The sequence below is a fragment of the Erinaceus europaeus genome, chromosome 2 (assembly GCF_950295315.1).
Source record: "Erinaceus europaeus chromosome 2, mEriEur2.1, whole genome shotgun sequence".
Classification (NCBI taxonomy): domain Eukaryota; kingdom Metazoa; phylum Chordata; class Mammalia; order Eulipotyphla; family Erinaceidae; genus Erinaceus; species Erinaceus europaeus.
The window spans coordinates 87,450,321-87,473,368 of NC_080163.1; the positions used below are offsets into that span (position 1 = coordinate 87,450,321).

Here is a 23,048-nt window from a genome sequence, read left to right on the forward strand (position 1 = left end):
TTTTTTCAGATAAATCTCATATGTACCCAGGCATGAGAGACACTACTCTATATCACTTTTACTTCAATTCTCAGTGTGTATGCACATAGACTAGGTATGTTAAAATAACACTGCTGATTGGTGTAAGTGCAATCCAAGATTTTAACAATCCTAGCTAGATCCCAAGTAATAATAATGTTGGTTGTTCCTAGACTATCTGTAAGTAGCAAGATCAGATCAGTTGTTTACAAAATGTGGTCAAGAATCACCTGAAAGCCTGCTAGAGAAGCAAACTGTCAGTTCCCTTATAGACCTAAATCAGAAAGCCAGAGAGGATGCAGGTAACCTGGGTTTCTTTCTTTTTTTCTACCTTTCTTTCTTTCTTTTTTAATATATATAACACTGTAATGTATGTGCTCAACCATGTGTACCAACACCTAGCCCCTTGCAACCTGGGTTTCAATGTCTATCAGTCGTCCTGATGCTCACGAGTTTGACATATTCAATAGATATCACTGGACAATAGAAGCATTATGCAAGTCACATCTGTAATTTAAATTTTCTAGCTTTCACATTTTTGAGAAGTGAAGGAAAATAGTCAAATTCTTTATTTAGTGTATTTGATCCATTTTGTTTAAAATATTATATCAGTATAAAACCAATATAAAATTTGCATTATACTGGCTTTATATTTTATGCAAAATTATGAAACCCACTGTGAATTTTGCACTTAGGACACCTCAGTTCTGATAAGCCACATGCTAAGTGCTCAACAGCCACATGCAGCCACATATTGGACAGTCAGGATCTAGAATAATAATACTAATAAGAGCATCAATAACTAACTAATGCTAATTAATATATGACTGATACTATCAGTTTATTGAATATTTTCTATGTGTGGTTTTATGCCTCAAAGGACAGTTATAAAATGAGTTTATTTGGAGACAAACACAAAGAGGCAGTTCGTAATTTTTGTTGTTGTTGTTGTTGTTGTTGTTGTTGTTGTTTTTGCTTCCAAAGTTACTGCCAGGGCTCAGTACCTGCGCTAGGAATCCACTGCTCCTAGAAGCCATTTTTTTTCTATTTTATTGCTGCCATTGTTGTTATTGTTGCTGTTACTGCTGTTGTTGTTGTTGGATAGGACAGAGGGGAATCTAGAGAGGAGGGGAAGACAGAGGGAGAACAAGACACCTGCAGACCTGCTTCACTGCTTGCGAAGCGAACCTCCTGAAGGTGGGGAGTGGTGGACTCAAACTGTGATCCTTATACCAGTTTTTGCACTTTGCACTTTGTGTGTTTAACCTGGTGCAGTGCCACCCAACCCCCCATATAAAGTGTATTCTTATGGTGAAACTAGGTGCACTTCTTAGGTTAAGAGTCATCCCCCCAAAACAGCTTTTAAATGGGGCTACTGCTCAGCAAAGAAGCTCTTCCTTCTTCCATCTACTGGAAAAGGGAAGCAAAATTACCTCTAGTAGAAGGAATAAGATTTGTTGTACCCTGTAGTTTATTGATTAAAAACAATAGGCAGCTCTCTTATGCACTTCAGGTTTCCTCTACATAGGTATATATTGAATTATAATTTTAAATTATAATATATAATTTATATATTGAATTCCACTGTTTTAAATATTGCATAGGAAATCATTTTGTGTGCATATTTTAAAAATATTTATTTACTTTTATGCAGGAGACAGATTAGAGTATCTATCAGCTCTGACATTTGCAGTGCTTAAGTTCAGCCCTGAAACCTCCTGCTTGCAAGTTCTGTGCTCTACTACTGAGAACTGCCCCCCCCAGTTTTATGTGGATGATCTAGATGAGCTCATCATAATTCTGTAGAGTGGCATTGCTGTTGTCCAACTTCATACAGGAGAGAGGTTATACAAAAGCTCATGTTAGCATTCCATCAGCATAGGAAGCTCATTCATTCTACTACAAATATTTCCTAATCATTTGAAAACATTGTATTTGTTTTAAAAAGAAAAAAATAATATAGATAATTAAGACATTATAGTTTATAAAAGTCATAGTAGTTGTATAAATTAAACAATGTCTAACCTTTTTAACATTCCCAAAATCTAGTTTGCACCTTTCTGTGATACAGATCTATGGCAAGGTACTTGTTGGGACAGTAAGAGTCCTTAGAGAACAAAAGAGATGTTGCAAAGTCATGTGGTAGGATAAAATTTACCTTTAAAGAAAAGAGGCAGTGAGATCACAACCTGTTCATTTAAGAGGAAATTTTGATGTAAACTGACTCTGATAATAGTTAAGTAGGAATCAACAAACTTCACTCAATATTGGTATAGAAAGTAGTAAATTTGGAGTTGAAAAATAGTGGCTGGCTGATGAGATTGCTCACCTGGGAGGAGGTCCACTTTGCCTTGTTTGTGATCCAAGTTCAAGTCTGCCCTCCACTGCAAGAGGGGAGGCTTCAGTGCTATTGTACTTCTTTGACTCTTTCTGTCTAATGTTGACCTATAGCATGTAACCCCTGCAAAAAAGAAAAGAAAAATAATAATGATCGTAGTCAAATGGATAATCCCTTTTTTGTTGACTTCCATAGTTGCTTAAGGAATGCCAAGTTTTTAAACACAATTTCCTTTTCATTTTCACTGCTTTAAGAAAGAAAAAAGCAAAGACAAAAAAAAAAATCTACCTGAAGCTAGTCTTTTGATTTACTTATTTGTTTTGCCAGAATTACCATTTATTATTGTGATCAAGTAAATATTCAGTATAAATTTGCAGATATTTAAGATACTAAAATATGATCATTTAAAATTAATGAGCAGAAAAGTACCTTATTCCACAGATATTATATGACTATTTTTTAAAAAAATTTTTATTTAAGAAAGGATTAATGAACAAAAACATAAGGTAGGAGGGGTACAACTCCACACAATTCCCACCACCCAATCTCCATAACCCACCCCCTCCCATGATAGCTTTCCCATTCTCTAGCACTCTGGGAGCATGGACCCAGGGTCATTGAGGGTTGCAGAAGGTAGAAGGTCTGGCTTCTGTAATTGCTTCCCCGCTGAACATGGGCGTGGACTGGTCGGTCCATACTCCCAGTCTGCCTCTATCTTTCCCTAGTAAGGTGTGTCTCTGGGGAAGCTGAGCTCCAGGACACATTGGTGGGGTCTTCAGTCCAGGGAAGCCTGGCCAGCATCCTGGTGGCATCTGGAACCGGGTGATTGAAAAGAGAGTTAACATACGAAGCCAAACAATTTGTTGAGCAATCATGGATCCCAAGCTTGGAATAGTGGAGAGGAAGTGTTAGGGAGGTACTCACTGCAAACTCTAGTATACTTCTGCTTTCAGGTATATATTTTGCAGTAGTTTATGGGTACGTGTGAACATAAGCTCTCTCTCACAGAAACTGGTGTATATCTAGGTTATGGGACTTTGTTAGAAAGTGAACTACCTGAGATGAAATTAGAGTGTACTATAAAAGGAAAGGTCTCACCCGAGTAATGAAGCTGAAGGGTTGTCATTCCACACATGAAGTCTCTGGACACAGTCTGAGGTGAAGCATGTTGAGGTGGCAAAGCAACGTTGGTTAGGTTGTGATCGGCGGATGCAATATTATTTGGTATGGATTGGGAGAGGCATATGGGAAAGTGGGCCCTATCCATGGGTTCCAGGACTGGGGGAAGTAGGGGCTCTATAGTGGAGATGTGAGGTTCCTGCTGTCTTAGGGTTCCAAAAGACAATCGATAGTTAATGTTACCATCACATTATTTGGTAATTGGGTTAACTTTGAAAAGTCCTTTTGTTATGGTTTGCTGTACAGTATCCAGTATCTTGTATATAGCTGTGCTATTGGATGCTTCTGATCTACTTGGTCTAGGCTTTTGAGAGAGTCCGCATATCAAATACACAGCCTATATATTAAAAAGATTCAGTTTGTGTTTTGAGAAACTTTGAGACATACAATTGATTTTCCCCCTCTCATATTAATTAACTACTGATTTATATGCCTACATTTTGCTAGGAGTGTACATAAACACCATTCCCACCACCAAAAGACTGTGACCCATCCCTCCCGCCCACTCCCACCCCCCACTGGCCCAGGAAGCTGCATGTCTACCCCTCACCACTGGGTTTTTACTTTGGTGCCCTACTTACAATTTGATCAGGTCCTGCTTTTAGTTTCCCTTTCAGATCTTCTTAGTCAACTTCTGTTGATGAGTGGGATCATCCCATACTCATCTTTATCTTTCTGACTTAGTTCACTTAACATAATTCCTTCTAGCTCTGTCCAAGATGGGTCAGAGAAGGTGGGTTCACTGTTCTTGATAGCTGCATAGTATTCCATTGTGTGTATATACCACAGCTTTTATGTATGTATATATTTATGTATTGGGTAGAAACAGAGAGAAATTGAGAGGGGAGGGGAAGATAGAGGGGGAGGAAAAGAAATACCTGAAACACTGCTTGATCACTTTTTGAAGCCTTCCCCCATCTCTCCTAAACCCAGATTTTGCACATTGTAACATGTGTGCCCCTTCAGATACACCTGGCCTGGCCCCTCTATAGAGTTTCTGCCTCCTCCTCTTCCTTCTCCTCCTCCTTCTTTTCCTTCTTCTTCTTCTTTTAATCCTTGCTGTGTATTTTAAAATAAATGAATCATATCTTTAAATTTTTTATTAAATATGTCAAACTTAAGTTGTAGTGTTATGTTTTCTTTTTCCATTTGTGTGTGGGTAGGTGGGGAGTGATAAGTTTACAGTATAGTTGTTGACACACTTAGGTACAACTTCTCATATCTCTATATCTCTGTGATAGGTGTCTATAAGATATGCTTTATCCCAACCCAGGTCTTTACCTATCTTTTTAGAAAGGATTTATTTATTAATCCTTAAGAGAGAGTGTGTGTGGGGGGGGGGAGAGAAAGAGAGAGAGAGAGAGAGAAAGAGAGAGAGAAAGAGAGAGAGAGAAAGAGAGAGAGAGAAAGAGAGGTAGAAAGAGAGAGAGAGAGAAAGAGAGAGAGAGGGAGAGAGAGTCATCATTCTGGCACATGCAACACCAGGGATTGAATAAGGACCTCGTGTCTGAGAGTCCAATAACCTCACTATAGTTCTTTTTTTTTTTTTTTTACTTTATGTATCTGTGTAGTTTTAATACAAGTGCAATAGCCTAAAGAATTTCAGCTTGAATGGTCCAGGAGGTGGTGCAGTGGATAAAATGTTCTCTCAGGCATGAGGTTCTGAGCTCATTCCCTGGCAGCACATGTACCAGAATGATGTCTGATTCTTTCTCTCTCTCCTATCCCTCTCATTAATAAATAAATAGATTTAAAAATAAAGAATTTCAACTTGAATTAGCAGTCTTGGCACCAAAAAACATGCGATGCATAGTCCTCATTATTTAAAAAAAAACTCAATTTTGATGTCTTTAACCACAAAGAAAGAATTGGAATTTGTTTGCACCTCTAGTAATCAACCTTCATGTTATTAACTATTAAATATGTCAGGGTGGTTTTTAAACTGGACTAAGATCAGAGACCCCTCTAACACCTCCTTTCAACTCTCAGCAGTGTGTTCTGAGTGCTTAAGCATTCTCTTTGTTATTGAGAATAAGGAGTTCAAAGCATTCCAGTACTTGGTCTTCATAAAATAAAGGTTTTTATCAAAATACTTAGTGTTTCCTTGGTAGGAAATAACTACTTTTCATACTTATGGCATTGTAAAAGAGTTAATGAAACAATGGTGACTACAAGTTGCTCTCTTGAATGACATATGGTCTCTACAGTTATAGTCAAAATCTGTTGTGGTTTGAATAGTCTCACATAAAAGTTTGTGGCAAAACTTTTATTTACATTATATTTTTGCTGTGTTTGCATGCTGTAAACATTCCAAGGACTCTTTTATATTTTACCCATCATTGTAGTTATGTTCTCAAAGTGCCTGGCATAGTGCATATAAGATGTGTGTATGTTTGTGTGTGTGTAAACTTTAATGATTTCACGTTTATAAGTATATATGTGGAAAGCTAAGTCAGAAGTACTTACATGTAAATATTTGCCTAATGAATGAATACAGTTGCTAGCTCTTCATTTATCATTCTAGAAATAAAATAAAAACTCAAAGTTCTCTGTTCATTGTTAGTAACTCAATCTGGATGATTTCTTCATTTGGAGGCAGAAGAAGGAGATCTGTGTCTTTCTGCATCATGTCACCAAATGGTCCCCATTCTCTGCCAACAGATAAGAAATGTCAACAGCTTTACCCAGTAGCTTTCAAAAATAGCATAGTTGATGAAACTGGAAATTTAGGTGCTGTGCTAGAAATAAACCATTTGTCTTAGCAAGGTTAGACTGGCAGCAGATATTGCTACCCTCCCTGACAGAACTAAAATATTTTCTCAGGATCCAGAGAGGCAAGTCAGTAAATATTCCAGGAAAAGTCTTCCTTCTCAGTGAGGCATAAATAATCAATCTGATTGCCAATGAATCAGGTAGATAATTTGAAAACTTGAAGGCTACGGCAAGGTGTTAATACTTTTTCCACTGTCTAGTCAAGTCTGTTTTGTTTTCCACCAGTTCTACTGGCAGTTTTCCTATAAATTTAAATGAATATTTGCACAGTGAACCAAGTTGTTGTGGGTTTCCTGGTTTGTGCCACCCCCCCTTCGCTGTAGGGGGTGTGGCGACCTAGGCATAACTTTTTCATCCCCTTGCAGACAACTCCACTGCTGTTAATGCTGAAAATAGCTCAAATGCTCTCAGAACAGTAGCACCACCCAGCAGCTGGGATTCTTTCCCTCTCTTACTCGCTTTCTCTCTTGTTTTTTTTTTTTTTTTTTTTCCCTTCAGACACTTGGATTGGATTTAATCTTAAACCTCTGGAGTTCAAGACCTTTTAAAAAGGGCTAAACAAACAATCTCTACATGTAAAAGGCCAGTGACTCCTAACTTCCTCTGTGTAGAACAAGTGTTAAAGCCAACTGCCTGTAGGTAAGCTCTTTTACTTTGGCATTATTTAATTGGTTTCTGATATGTTTCTGACTAATATTTGTGAAATAACTTGTTAACAGTGAAATTAGGTGGCTGCTGCAAAAGATTGTCAGGTAAATATTGTGTTCTAGAATATAGCAGTGGCATCTGGACATGGGGAGGGGGGGGTGCAGGGACTGGGATTTTAAACTTTGCTTAGACTTCTGTAATGTTGACCTACCAGGCAGACTGGCCTGTGACTGAGATCTGCAGCCAACACTAATTAAGCTTCATTGTCAGCCCTAGGAGAACCTCTCAGACATCATAATTTTTGTTATTGTTGTTTAGACTGTTTGCTTTTTTTTTTAACTTTCCAAGAGCATTTCTTTTATTTTTTTAAGGTTAGATATATAATCACCTGAGTAAAGAAAACATATTAGCAATTGTTCTTTTAAGACAATGAGTTAACTCTATTTTATTTAATTTTTTCTTTCATTGCTGCTTTCTTCATGGCTAGTGTGAGATTAGAAGTTTTTTTGTTTAAATTATTGCTATTTTTAATATTGCTATTACTCTTACGTGATTGAGTGTGAGTGTTCTGTAGTTTAGTTGAATGTCTTTTGCCAGCAGGTTTCTCTCATGTGACAACATGATATTTTGGGTTATAGTCTGTGTGTTCCTTCTCCCCCCTCCTTATGCTTGTTCTTGACATTTTGCAAAGTACTTTGATCTATGGACTTTAACTTCAAACACTTTTGAAGTACTTTGATTGTGGATATTTACTATGTTGAGTAAAATCTCTCTCTCTTCTTAGAGGAGGCATAGTGTTCTCATATTATTTCCTTCAAATTGATGGTGTTCCTCACTGATGTCTTAGTTTTTTCTTGTCATCCTCTCCCCCTAAATTAAAAAAAGAAAAGACTTTTACAACAAGATTTTCTACCATATAGGGGAGCAAATGACAGTGCGCATTTATTCTATGACTCCCTTCCTTGAGTGCTCTGATGCCTCCAAAGTAATTAATATATATATATATATATATATATATATATATATATATATGTCTTGCGGTCTGTTTCTTTTTTAGCATGGAAACTAAAATGCTTGCAATTTAGAGATTCCTATTTCCAAAATTTACTGGTATCACAGACCACATACAAAAAAAAGCATGCATCTTAAATACAGAGTGATCTCTTGGTAAAATAAAAACCAAAGAAGAAAAAAAAATTAAATGTAAAAAAAATAGTAAACATGAGAAGAAAAGAAAAATAAAATCCTTCCTTAGTCAATTCAATGAAATTAGTGATGTGTCTGCTTTTAGAAGTTTACTTTTTTAAATTATTACTAAAATGGGCAGTCATTCAATCATCCTCTGAATGTTTATTCAAGAAAAGAGTGTGAAAATCATATTTGTTACCCTTGTCTTCCCCATCCCCAGAAGAGGGCATTTTCAGAGCCCTCAGCCATATTCTGACTTTGATAGTGCCTGCCAAACTGTCTCTGAACATTCTGTTGAAGGTTAAGAGACCAACCATATAAATCCCAGTCAAGGACTATGGCTCCTTAGAACTGACACAGTCTGCTCCCTGTACTCAGCACCTTGCTAAGAAGTTAGGAAGCAAGTGGCTATTGAACAAGTCTTCCGAGGAGTGTAGTTATGGAAAATGCCATGAGAGAAGAAGACCCTTTAGATTCAGAAGCAATATGATCTCTAAATTTTAAATAAATAATTTAAAAAATACCTAGATTTTTTTTCCTAAGTATTATTTTCCATCCCATTAAAACTTACATTAGAAAGGGCACGATAGTCATGATATTCTCTGATATGTGCACAAAATTTTAATCTTCCAGTTATTTGATCACGAACGTTGACTGCCTTTAGACATCTGATACAGCCTCCCACTTAGTACCAGAAAGCCTTGATCTAGCTTTGCTGATCACAGATGCACTGCTAGAGGCAGTTCAGTTGCAGAGTCAAAAGGCTCCAGAGTTTAGAAAACAGTAGACAATTATTCTCTTCCCTGCCTCCATCTCTGGTTTCACTATTTTATTTATTTTTGTGCTCTTTATTTTTCTTTGGCCCTTGATTTTGCACTGAAATTTTGGATCATTTGAATGTGAAACTCAAGGTGAAACCTAGCCAAAGCCACTAAGTTTCACGCCGGTTCCACATGAAAGAAGTATTCTAGCCAACCTTGCTCAAAACTTGGCCCGTGTTTTGCCAAAAGTTTCATGAATGTCAGAGAACCTGAATTTGAAATATAATCCAAAATCAGGTGATTTTTGGTGACTTAAGGGGATTCTTGTATAAGTATAGACTGTCAAAGAAGAGCATCCTTGATTTTGTCATCTCCAGCAATTTCATGAGTAAGCATTTTTTTCTCCAGTAAAACGCTCATCTGAAATTTTAATGCCAGGCTCAATCCTAATATGAATTCTTAAAGCTGTGGAATTTGATCATTGGCAAAAAGAAGACTGCATTTTTATTTCTACCACAGTCGGAACCATAGTGGTGTGAACATATTAGGATAATTCAGCTGAAGGGAGGAAGTCCCAGGAGAGTCATGGAATGCCTTTCTTTGCTTAAATACACATCTCTGCTTGTGAGAAACAAACAGTAACATTTTGTCCAGGTCTACACACTGGACAGTATGCTTTTTGTTCGTCCTCCAAAGGTGGTGTTGAATATATTGAAAAATAATAAACTTGCCAATTTTTCTTTCTGGCCTGGTCAACTAGTATACTCCTAAGGAACATTGTAAGCATTAAAAAGTTCAGTGTTGTCATCTATAGTATAAAATATATTAAAAATAAAGGAGTAGTCACCAGTCAATTTCCTTCAGAGAAGCATGATGACCTAGAGCTGATGTGGGTGTAGCAGTCCATTGGGCCAAGTTGTGAAAGTGTGTGTGTGTGTGTGTGTGTGTGTGTGTGTGTATTGAATGCAGACAGAGATGGTAGAGAGGAAGAGGGAATTGTAAGCTGTGTTCAGTAAATCTGTCACATCTAAAACAAAAATAATCAAGCTCAGGAACTCAAAATATTTCACTCTTTTGTTGGTCATGTAAATTTGTGTTGGCTGGACATTGAATAGTTTTTGGTATTATTTTTTTCATTAAAGACATTAATGACTACATTTTGACCACTGGAGTTCCAAAAATGGTAAATACTCTCCAATGAAAATATGACCGGTAGGGAGTCGGGTGGTAGTGCAGTGGTTAAGTGCACATGGCACAAAGTGCAAGGACCAGTGTAAGGATCCAGGTTCGAGCCTCCGGCTCCCCACCTGCAGGGGAGTAGCTTCAAAGGTGCTGAAGCAGGTCTGCAGGTGTCTATCTCTCTCTCCTCCTCCTCTCTGTCTTCCCCTCCTCTCTCCATTTCTCTCTGTCCTATCCAACAAAGAGATCAACAACAGCAAAAAAAAAAAAGGGCAACAAAAGGGACATAAATAAATATAATTTTAAAAAAGAAAAGAAAAGGAAATATGACCAGTCATGGGACCTACGTAGCTGTAGATGAACTTGCCTGAGCCAACCTGAGACAGATCATTCTGGTTCTTGTCTTCTATGGGTGCTCAGCCACCCAGGAAAGTGTGATTTGATGGATCTTTTTACTAGTGGGCAATTTCTAACCTAATTGAAACAAGTTTTATGAGAACAAATTTGTTAATTCATGAAAGATTTAGTCAGAATCAACTTAGTGAAATTTATAGTTATTCATTACAAAATCACCATCAATTTTCATTTAGAAGCTTTATGACCGCATTCGTATTTAATAAAGTAGACTTTTTATTAAAGTTATGCTATCATTTTAGCATACTAGTTTCAAAATAGACTATATTTGATCTTGTACTAAGAAGTCTCCAAAATGCTAATAGCAAAACTTGGAGATCCTGTGTAACAACTGCATTTTAACAATGACTTCACCATTGTGCAGCAATTATCAGTGCATCTGATTTTGACATCCTAAAACTAATGTCATGCACAGAGGAGAGTAAGTTTTTCCAACAGAATGCTAAAGAAATAAATTTAGAGCCATCCTACAAGGTTCTTACTAAGCACATCAAGAAATAAGAGTCCAACACTTTTGAAAACAGCAACCATCTATAATAAAATAGGAAAGGAAAAGGGTAAAAATGCATAGATTGAGAGATTAAAAGATAACTTTCATAGTTTTCATGAATTTCCTTAATTTTTGCATAATGTCTTAATTCTGTTCCAAGATTCTATCCAAAATATTATATTACATCTGGTCATATTTCCTTGGACTTCTCTTGACTATCACAGTCAGTCTTCCTATTAAAATTATTTATTTATTTATTTAATGAGTCAGAAATACAGAAAGAGAGAGAGAGATACTTAACCACTGCTCAACTCTAGCTTATGATGGTGCCAGAAATGGAACCTGGGTCTTCAGAGTCTCAAGCGTGAAAGTCTTTTGCATATCCATTATGCTAGCTCAGTGTCCAGGTCTTCCTCTTGTTTTTAGTAGCTTTGAAAGGTTTGAGGAATACTGGTCAAGTATATAGTACAATATTTTCCTATCGGAATCTGGATGATATTTTTTTCATGATTAGACTGGAGTTATAGGTTTGAGGGAGGGAGACCACAGAGATAAAATACCAGTCTCATCACATCATACAAAGACTAAATACTTTCATGCTGAGGTATCACTGTTAAGGTTAATCAAATTTCAGCACTGCAATGTTACTCTTTCTCTGTTTTTCCATTCTGTCCTCTCTCAGAGGAAATAGCGCTATAGAGACCACACTTAAGGACTAGAAAATTACATTTCTTCTGCTGATAGAATATCTAGACAAATTCTTTGAAGTTTGGTACATTAGAGGCATCTATCTTCTCTCCTATCTAAATTCAATCATTTCTTAGATCAGTATGGACAAAAGGGTATTTATTTTATACTTAGGATTCTAATCCAACACTTATTACTTATTTTCTTCTTGAAATTTTTCCACCCTTAGCTATTGGTCTTTCTTTCAGTGAGTTCCTAAAGTTTTTGGCATAGTTCTATCAGTGAAAGTTATTTCCCTGTTACTCAACCCACTTAGTGTGTTTCCTTCACTAGTCCTAGGATTAGCCTTTTATTCAATGTACCTATTATTTAAGAATTATAAACCAAGGTATTGGAATTGTTTACTTAAGAATTCAAATCTAAGTATTAAAAACCAAGATCCAGGCATTCATTTTAAGTTTTAAATATAGTCATATCACCTACTTATTTTCCACAAGAAGAAAACTAATTTTGTTTATGAATGTTCAATCTGTCAATGGAAATATTGATAGAGTATTATACTATATATACTATTATTGTGATAGAGTATAAACGTGTATAATTTTCAGAAAAATAAATCACATATTGTTCTTCTACTCGCTTTTCTGTTCTTTTGAAACAGATTCAGTTAAATCTGATCAAATTTTTTCTTTATTGTTAGTTTCTTTGAGTGTTTCAGAGTCTTAAATGTGGCCTTCAAAAGTCCTGAGAGCAGTGTTAAAAGGGAGAAATCAGGGGCTAGGCTGTGGCCCACCTGGTTGAACGCAAATGTTACAATGTGCAGGGACCTGGATTTTGAGACCCTGGTCCTCACCTGCAAAGAGAAAGTTTTGCAAGTGGTAAAGCAGTGTTGCAGATCTCTCTCTCTCTTTCTTTCTATTACCTCCTTCTTTCTTGACTTCTGGATCTTTCTGTCCAATAAATAAATAAAAATAATTTTTAAAAATTTAAGGAAGAAATCAGTTCTTTTTAAAGTAGGTATAGGAACATAGTGCATTTCTTTAAACATGACTGATCAAGGCTATTAAAGATCTGGAGTTTTATTAGCAAATCTCATACTTACTGTGTACAAGGAACTATGCCAAATGTAGATTAACTGACTTAAAGGAGAATAAGACAATGCACCAAGATAATAACATTTAGCAGAAGATGTATAATGTAAAGTCCACAGTGTTGGCAAAGCATATAGCTGGGGGTGAGAGTCAGACATCTAAGAGTTGCTACATCATTCTTTTTACATCTTCTGAAAATAACAAATGATAGAGTGAGTCTCCTGTCAATATCTTTCAAAATATGCCATTCTTTTCTCTTTTTTTTTGCCTTTTTCCCCCTTTTGTTGCCCCTCCCCTTTTTAATTGTTGTTATAGTTATTATTGTTGTTATTGATGTTGTCATTGTTGGATAGCACAGAGAGAAATGGAGAGAGGAAGGGAAGACAGGGGAAGAGAAAGAGAGACACCTACAGACCTGCTTCATCACCTGTGAAGCGACTCCTCTACAGGTGGGGAACTGGGGACTCCAAATGGGATCCTTACTCTGATCCTTGCGCTTTGTGCCATGTGCGCTTAACCCACTCTGCTACCGCTTGACCACACAAAGTATGCCATTATATACATTTATGAACTAAGGAGAGATGAGCACTACAGAGGATGACATGAATGTACCAATGATGTAAAGAATCAAAAGTTATTATTAAGATATTTGGGACAACCTGTCAGTATTACAGAAAGTCATGATAATAATGTGATACCACTTAAATAAAATAAGATATTCTCTCATGAAAGGTCAATGCAGCACTAGAGAATATAGAATAAAAACACTAATGTTGGGGGCCAGGTGGTAGCACACCTGGTTAAGCACACATATTACAGTGCACAAAGACCTGGGTTCGAGCCCCAGTCCCCACCTGCAGTGGGAAAGCTTTGCAAGTGGTGAAGCAGTGCTGCAGGTGTCTCTCTGTCTATCTCCCTGTCTATCTCCCCTCCTCCTCTCAATTTATGGCTATCTCTATCCAATGAATAAATAAAGATTTTTTTTAAATACTTTAAAAAAAACCACTAATGTCGGCACTTTATGTAATAGCCCAGACATGGAAACAACCAAGATGTCTGGTGATTGATGACTGATTAATAAAATTGTGTGATACACAATGGAATACTATTCAATTATAAAAAATGACAAAAGTCATTTCTTTTGCCTCATTTTGTTTTTTAAAATATTTATTTATTCCCTTTTGTTGCCCTTGATGTTTTATTGTTGTTGGATAGGACAGAGAGAAATGGAGGGAGGAGGGAAAGACAGAGAGGGGGAGAGAAAGAGAGACACCTGCAGACCTGCTTCACCACTTGTGAAGTGACTCCCCTGCAGGTGGAGAGCCCGGGGCTTGAACTTGGTGATCCTTATGCCCGTCCTTGCACTCTGTGGCACATGTGCGCTTAACACGCCTTGCACGCACTACTGTCCGATTCCCCTTTTGTCTCATTTTGGATGGAACTTGAAGGAATTATATTGAGGTAAGTCAGAGGAGAAGTACAAATACCAGATAATTTCTTTTTGGGGTTGATCTTAAGAAATAAGGAGGAAAAAGTGAAACACAGGGTATGTAAACTTGAACTAAGTAGCAAGGCCAAGGACTGGGTGAGGGCTGACCAAGAGGTAGTAGTTGAGTATTCATAAGGAACTCAGTGCACAGTGACGGAGGAAGATATAAGTTGGTGGTAGAAATGATATACAGATGGCGCAGAAAGACAAGAAATTGTGCCCATGTGTTAACAACTGCCTTACAAATCAGTATTTCCCTGTAAACCAATAAAGAAAAAAAGGGGTACACTAATATCTGTTACTAAATTAAATTTAGATGCTAAAAAGGAAATAAAACTTAGTTTAATGTGCAACTTGTGTTTTTAAAACACTGCATTTTGTTACTTTGATCTGTTGTATATCCTGGTCCAAGTACAACTTTGAATTGGTTAAATTCTAGAGGAGTCACTGCTCTTGACTTGATTTCAGCTCAGTGGTACTGCTTGCATTTAATTTTGAAAAGCTAAGAAATTTGGTTGGTTTCAAATTTAGCTACAAATAGTATCAGAAGTTTTGTGTTCCTCTGAACTGACCATTTAAATATTTTCAAACTGTTTCATACTCAACTTTTAGACCAAATTCTTAGTGCTAAAAACACCCATGAATATTATATATGGACACATTTTATATGAACTTGGTGAGTGTACAACTTAATAGAGTTAACATACGTAGTTTTGATCTATAGAGCACAAATATTTTCTATTCCACACTTTTTTTCCTGTAAAAATATTCATTTTTAAAAGTTTTTTATACTGTAGCTAAAGACCATAATTAAGACTGGAAAACTACCCATAAACAAATATAGCTATCTAAATATGCAGTTAGATTTGAAACCACATCCTTGTGGTACCCATAAATCAATGTGTTAGAAGATATGACCTAGCAACTCGGTGGCCTTCATGTGAACAGCTGTAAATGGATCACATCAGTGAACCTCTACTGGAGAACTCAGCAAGGAAGTGTTGGAAAGAAAGAAGGTTAATGTTAATTCAAGAAGGGTTTTGGATGTTGACCTAAGTGATTCAGACCTCATTTTGAAGCAGAAAGTGGTCATTGTTCCTGACAGTACGGAATAGTATTATGCTAATTTATGGGAGAAATAAACAGTTTAAGAGTTACCTCTTCGTAGAAGAGTTTAAATGATAAGTCATATTGCTTTTCTTATGTAAAATTAAATTATTGTATTATTTCATATCAGCTATGGCTTTTTTTATTCAAAACAGAGTAAAACTAACTGTAAACAAGTTTCTAAATTTTATACTGACCTCACAGAAGACTGTAACTTGTGATGCATATCTTTAAAAAAAACAATGAAAGAATAAAAACGGAATGAAAGGTAAATTCAGTAGGGGTTAGATGAGTTTTCTGAAAGAACAGTGAAAGCTAGTTTCATAAACTATTACTATGATTACTAGTATTCATTGCAAAATATATTTCACTTTGGTTTGTGGTTGAGCATTTGTGCTTTAAAAATTAATGAATATACTTCGTGTTCAGATTTAAGTCAGAACTGGTACTTAAGGTTTTTTGTTGTTGTTGTTTTGTCTCACATGGTATGAGCTTAACAATCACAGCTTGTATAAACTTGTCTGCAAACAAAGTGATAATTTTGTGCTATGATAAAAAGCTTGATTGCAGTGAGATTCTTGGCTTCACAATGTTCTTTCCACTTGGAGTATTGATCTTAAACAAAAAAGCCCTGGAGGTCAGCAATCTTTTGGGTCTACATCATAATTTTATATATTCACATGCATCTTTTTTTTCTAGATGACAAAATAATAGTATATGTGTAAGAACACTTGAGAAAAAACTGTTCTGTATTTTTAGTGAGTGCTATAGCTTTAAACATTTAAGAACTAAGCTTATATTTAAGAAGAATGATTTGACCTACAAATCAGAAGAAAAGAAATTAGGAAGTTACTAATGAAACAAAATAATATTTTAAGTCAATGCAGATAATGACTTAATGTCTGAAGTAATTTCATATTCAATGAGTAAAAAATATTGTCAAAAGGATCTCTATTATATTGATTCATTTTTTCCCTTAGAATCCTTTAATTGTCACAGATAATATGAGTGACAATTTAAAACTTTACACTCTGACTATAAAATAATTTTAAAGCAAAAAAAAAAAAAAAAGAAAATCCTTTAAATCAAAACAACTTTTTCTAGTTAAATACCACCAGACACAGAAATTAACTGCTTTAAACTTAAAAAAAGAACCTATTAGAAACCTAAAAATGGGAGTCAGGCAGTAGCGGTAGCGCAGCAGGTTAAGTTCACGTGATGCAAAGCTCAAGGACCAGCTTAAGGATCTCGGTTCGAGTCCCGGCTCCCCACCTGCAGGGGAGTCGCTTCACAAACTTTGAAGCAGGTCAGCAAATGTCTATCTTTCTGTCCCCCTCTCTGTCTTCCCCTCCTTTCTCCAATTCTCTCTGTCCTATCCAACAACGATGATATCATAAACAACAATAATAAAGAACAAGGGTAACAAAAGAGAATAAACAAATTCAAAAATAAACTTAAAAAAACCAAAAACCTACAATTGAAACTATACTACTATTATCTTATAAACCACTACTAAGTCACTAGAAAAATGATACTAAATAATAATATATGTGTATGAAATAGCTGTAGAGAAACATACACTTAGAGAGATACCCAGAGAACTACTTAATCACTCAGGAATCTTCTCTCCTGCAGCTGGGTGCCAGGGGCTTAAACCTGGGTCCTTGTGCATGGTAGAATGCATGCTCGCACTCTGGTCCCTGGAGGTATTTTAATCATAGAGTTGTGAATAGATTTAGCTCAATTCATCATATTTTATATTTAAAAATAAATGGCAGATACCTGAATTTGTTACATTATTCTTTTTAAAAAAGTTTTTACCACTGTCTTCTTGGCTTAAATTTAAGATAAATTTTATCCACAGAACAGCATTTAGATATACTTTTATTGCAAATATTGAGAGATAATAGTATTTTTTTACTGAGAGCAGCCCAGAATTTCTGAGCATTTACCATAAGAAAACAATGTACCAGGTGACACAATATTTGGCCTGTATTTCCCTATTTTTGCATAGGTCTCAAAGCTTCTTTAAATGATGATTTAAGGAAAAAATTAATTTAATTCTTCAGCCAACAATTATTTACTGTAAGCCTACACTCAAGATTATTTTTGTAATGCTTATCTTTGTTGCATATAATTCTTTGACTTACTAGATACATTTGTTGTTAAAGCTGTTAAAACATCTATAATTGGGAGTCGGGCTGTAGCGCAGCGGGTTAAGCGCAGGTGGCGCGAAGCCCAAGGACCGGCGATCCCGGTTCGAACCCCAGCTCCCCACCTGCAGGGGAGTCGCTTCACAGGCGGTGAAGCAGGTCTGCAGGTGTCTATTTCTCTCCTCCTCTCTGTCTTCCCCTCCTCTCTCCATTTCTCTCTGTCCTATCCAACAACGACAACAACAATAATAATAACTACAACAATAAAACAAGGGCAACAAAAGGGAATAAATAAAATAAATATTTTTTTAAAAATATATAATTATGCTTAAGAATTTATATTGGGGGGGGCGGCTATAGTGCAGCAGGTTAAGCGCAAGTAGCACAAAGCACAAGGACCAGCTTAAGGATACTGGTTGAAGCCCCCAGCTCCCTACCTGCAGAGGGGGAGTTGCCTCACGAGCTGTGAAGCAGGTCTGCAGGTGTCTATCTTTCTCTCCCTTGCTCTGTCTTCCCCTCCTCTCTCCATTTCTCTCTGTCCTATCCAACAATGACGACAGCAATAACTACAATAATAGTAACAACAACAATGATAAACAACAAGGCCAACAAAAGGGAAAAAATGGCCTCCAGGAGCAGTAGATTCATAGTGTAGGCACCAAACCCTAGCAATAACACTGGAGGAAAAAAATATATAGCGGGGGTCAAATCTAACAGAAATTAGGATATTTTTATTTTACCTCTTTAATATCAATTAGAAAATAATAGATTGAGAATAAATCATTCCTGTTTTAAGATAATCAATGCAATTAGCATGTAGAAAGTTATTCCATAACATAAAGGCAATTCTCACACTTGCCATAGGACCATGAAAAGCAAAGATACAGTTCAGTATGCATGATTTCTAAGGTAACATGATACAGTAGAGGTGAGGACCACCTGTAGTTAATATAAAGATGTCACTTTGTAACTTATTAATATACTTTTGAATTTTAATTTATTCAAAAGTTATACTAACAACAACATACCTTAATTTTTTACACTTGACACTTCTTTGATAACATGCAGAAAACCTACTGATTTTTCGTCACCATTTGATGGAAATCAGTGCTTAGTTTTGAGAACATTTATTCATAAATTCATTCTAGTATACTTAAGTGGAAAAAGCTGTGGATATCACTGTCTTTTTAAGTTTTAACAAATAATGATTAGTGTTTAGTTCTTTTTTTTAATTTTGGTTTCAAGGAACTTTATGCAATTTATGAACTTTATAAACTTACAAAATTCTAAGGTATTTTCATTGTTACTAATAAAGTTCCTAGAAGTGTACAAAATCTATCCATAAAATAAATAAGCAAATTGAGAGAAATTGTGAAATTCTAGTAACAGAGATAACACTGAAATAGCTCATGTAATTGTTTCTATAGTTATAAACAAAATGTTATAAATATGATTAATAAATTATGTTTAGGAAAAATATTAGAAAAAAAAACTTCTAATTGCTGCTATTATATACTGCTGATTTCCTGGCTTTCACTAAAAATTCTCTTCTTTATGTTACACCACAGAATTTTTTTCCTTCAAACACTTTTATCCTAAATTTCACTTATAGGTACCACTTTTTTCTTTCTTTCTTTTTTTTTCCCTGCCTGACATTAAAGTCATTCCCATAGGTCTGCCCCCTTGTCTAGTCTCTCTGCTGGCACCAAAAATCTCTCTCTATAACTGATTCCTCTTATGAGCTCCTGGCTTACATTTTCAAGTTTCTGGTAAACCTCTTATGTGAACATCTGAGAATCCCAATATCAGTACTTCTTGCGGGCTCACTCTGGGTGTTCTGCCTTCCTGGCCACTGGTGATGAAGGTCAGAGCGGCCCCCTGAGAGATCTGAGGTGGCCCTGTGTGTCGGGGGTGATGTGCAGAGAGAAGAGAATCACGCCAGACTCATCCAGCTATGGGAGAGGCCTCAGAGGGGCAACTCACTTACTAGGGGGATTCAAGCAAGTAGATATACCCATAGCCCAGAAAGAAAACTGAGGTAATCATTAACCCAAACACAATGCATAGTTAATTCTTGACCTACAAACTATTTGATCACAACTGGAAAGTTACCCCACAAGGATTGGTCATGAGCTCAACAATGCAATTTTCTCTGGGGGTAAATTATAGGCACTTCAAGATAGAGGGGGAAGGGAGCAGTTGAGTAAGATCACAGCATTTGAGGCAATTTTCAAGTCGGCCATACACAATACACAGTAATTCATGGCCTTTGTTTTAAGGGGACAGAGTGGCATGTACAGAAAGGAAGCCCCCATCTGGAGAAGCCATCCGTCATTAGTTCAAGGGGTCAGGAGGGACCCGTCGTAGTCTCTACCCACGAAGGGGGAGAACTTGGGATCTACCTGCTCAGACTCTCCTAGAAACAATGGTCTGGACTTTCCAGACAGTGGGCCCATTTCCCACAACTTCCCAAAGTTATGATCTTTCATCTTCCAATCTTCTGTCTTCCAAAGGGTAAAACAATTAGTTTCACAAGATCAGGACCTGAAATGACCATTCAATTTTTATTTCATCTAACTTAGTCTTCATTCACTGATTCTGCCCAACCACACATTTTCTATAGATTTATTCTTATTTATTTCACATGAGATTTATAGAATTTAATGAGAGAAAGAGGAAGGGGAGCAGATGGTGATGCACCTGGTTAAATGCATGTATTACCATGCACAAGGACCCAGGCTCAAGCCCCTGGTCACCACCTGTAGGAGGTGAAGCTTCAGGAGTGGTGAAGCAGTGCTGCAGTTGTGTCTCTGTTTCACATTCCCTCTCTATCCCTCCCTCTCAATTTCTTTCTACTCCATCAAATAAAATAAATAATTAAATAAAACTTTTGAAAAGAAAAAGAAAAGAGAGAATCAAGAGCGTCACTCCAGTACATGCAGTATAAGGGATTGAACCAGGAGCCTCAGGCATGCAAACTCTGTACTCTCTATCTGCTGAGTTATCTTCCACTATCTTCAGATTTATCTTTGGCCCTAGTTTAAAAAAAAAAAGTCCACTATAACATTAACTAGGATTCCTCAGTCACGGCTTCTTTTGGGGGGGGGTGTTAATGGAATACAGTTGACAGTCAAATATAGTAATTGGTACATATATAACATTTTTTAGTTTTTCACATAGCACTTTAACCCCCCCCCCACCTAGATCCTCCTCCACCACTCAGTCATGTCTTGACCACTCTTTGTGTCCATTCATGTCCCATTTAATTCCTTGAAGACAGATTTACTAGAAAAAAAATTATACCTAACCCTCTTATCTATGAAAATGTCATGCTATTACTCTCTTTTCTTTTTTTTTTCTTGAATTTTAACATTTATTTGGGAAAAGAGAGGGCACTCATACTGGAGGACATGTGGGAAGTAAGCAAGCAAAAGAGCGAGAGCAAATACATATATGTCAATGTACAGATAGAGAAAGAGAGGGTGTGCAATGGTGATTGACTTTTGTAAACTTCTCCCACCCAAGTACTAACCAGGCCCAACCCAGCTTAGCTTCCGAGATGAGACGAGATCGAGCATGTTCAGGGTGGTATGGCCTTAGACTTTTAAAAACTTCTAAGGCCTAGTTTTCACTTCCTTTCTAAGCCATACCCACACCTATTACAACTTCAAGGGGCCTTTCTTTTCCCACTTCCCTGGTGCTAACTTTAAAATCTTCCTCACTCATATGAGGAAACTTGTGATAACACAGAACAAAGTGGCTATGCCTTGTCTATCTGGGGTGCCAGGCCCTTTGGTTATCTTCTAACATCCCCCCTCTGGGAATATGGGCCAAAATTCTTTTTGGGATGCTGAAAAAAGTAGATCTGATTTCTGTAAATACTTCTCTGCTGGAATAGGCATATTGCTTGGTCAACCTGTAACCCACACCTACCCCCCTTTTTTTTTCATGTTTCAATCAGGACAAGTAATTTTAGTGAGGATGCTCTTAGACATCAAGAACCCTGTTTTTTTTGCTAGCTAAAAAGTAGAGATGACAATCTTTTCCAGATTCAACAAAGAAAAGAGGTGTCTCTCAGTACTAGATGTGGAAAGAGATGCAATATCAGTTCCTTTATATATCTCAATAAACCCTTTCTTTTCAGGTTCTCCTTCTAATGTAGTAATGACAATACTCACAATCAACTGCCTTGCTGCCACTGCTATACTGATGTGATGATTATAAGTAAATGATCATGGTTTAGTTTTAAAAAAAAACAACTGGCTATAGTGTTGGTAAGATAGTTCACCTGGATAGTGCCCTTACTTTGTCATCTGCACCTCCCAGGGTCAAACCCAACCCAACTGCACTTGAGAAAGCTTTGCTGTTATAGTATCTTTCCCTCTCTCCCTGTATCTCTCTGTTTCTGTCTCTCTCCTTCTAAAATGGAAAAAAAAAAAAAGTAGGCTTGAAGATGAGAAGCCTCAGTGACCAAAAAAAAAAAAAAATTAAATAAATAAACATTACTATAGTCCAAGTGCACACTCCTTATGATTCACATGTTAAAGTGAAATGAACCTAAAAAACAATTGTAGAATCAATGTAAAATACCCTATGTTGGTATTGAATCAAAGAATATAAAATTGCTTCAGGCATTATAAGTTGTTATTTGTAGTCATGCGAAGTGCAGCTTGGTTTTATTCGTAAACTTCTACTATCCTTTTATAATTCATATGTAAAATCTGTCTTCCTAAATATAAGCACACAGCCAAGTACTAAGTGTAGCAGGCTATGATGTGAAAAATAATTTCGAAAAATATGGCATGAAATCATATTCTGGGACAGCACAGTGGTCTTACTCCTTGGATTATTACTTTAATTAAAATAAATGTGATTTTTACCTGATTAGTATGATTAAAATGATGAAATTCTATATACCAGTATTCTGAAACTTTTAGCATTAATGACATCATTGATCTTTATGTCATTTAGTCAATAATTATTGCATTTCAAAGAGTCTACTTGGTAGTTTGTCCTTGCCTCTATGGCAGGCCCTGGGGACAGTTTTTACCCTCATGGAAGTTCCTTAGTAGCTACATAATTAAAATTATGAGTTATGCTAATCACCAAAATACACAAAGAGCTCAGCAAACTTAGCACAAAAAAGGAAATGATCCCACCCATAAATGGGCAGAGGATATGAACAGAACATTCACTTCAGAGGAGATCCAAAAGGCTAAAAAAACATGTGAAAAACTGCTCCAGGTCACTGATTGTCAGAGAAATGCAAATAAAGACAACATTGACATACCACCTCACTCCTGTGAGAATGGCATACATCAAAAAAGACAGCAGCAACAAATGCTGGAGAGGCTGTGGGGACAGAGGAACCCTTCTGCACTGCTGGTGGGAATGTAAATTGGTCCAGCCTCTCTGGAGAGCAGTCTGGAAAACTCTCACAAGGCTAGACATGGACCTTCCATATGACCCAGTAATTCCTCTCCTGGGGATATACCCCAAGGACTCCATAACACCCAACCAGAAAGAGGTGTGTA

General features: G+C 36.6%; 1 protein-coding gene across 23 annotated transcripts in view; it reads left to right on the forward strand.

Annotated features, from left to right (window-relative positions):
* The window catches only part of SORBS2 (sorbin and SH3 domain containing 2), a 248,101-nt gene that overhangs the window by 40,484 nt on the left and 184,569 nt on the right, over positions 1-23,048 (forward strand). For all 23 annotated transcript variants that reach the window (XM_060183784.1, XM_060183700.1, XM_060183701.1 and 20 more), the window contains exon 2: positions 6,806-6,946. The gene's annotated coding sequence lies outside the window, so the exon portion shown is untranslated. The remainder of the gene's footprint in view (positions 1-6,805; positions 6,947-23,048) is intronic.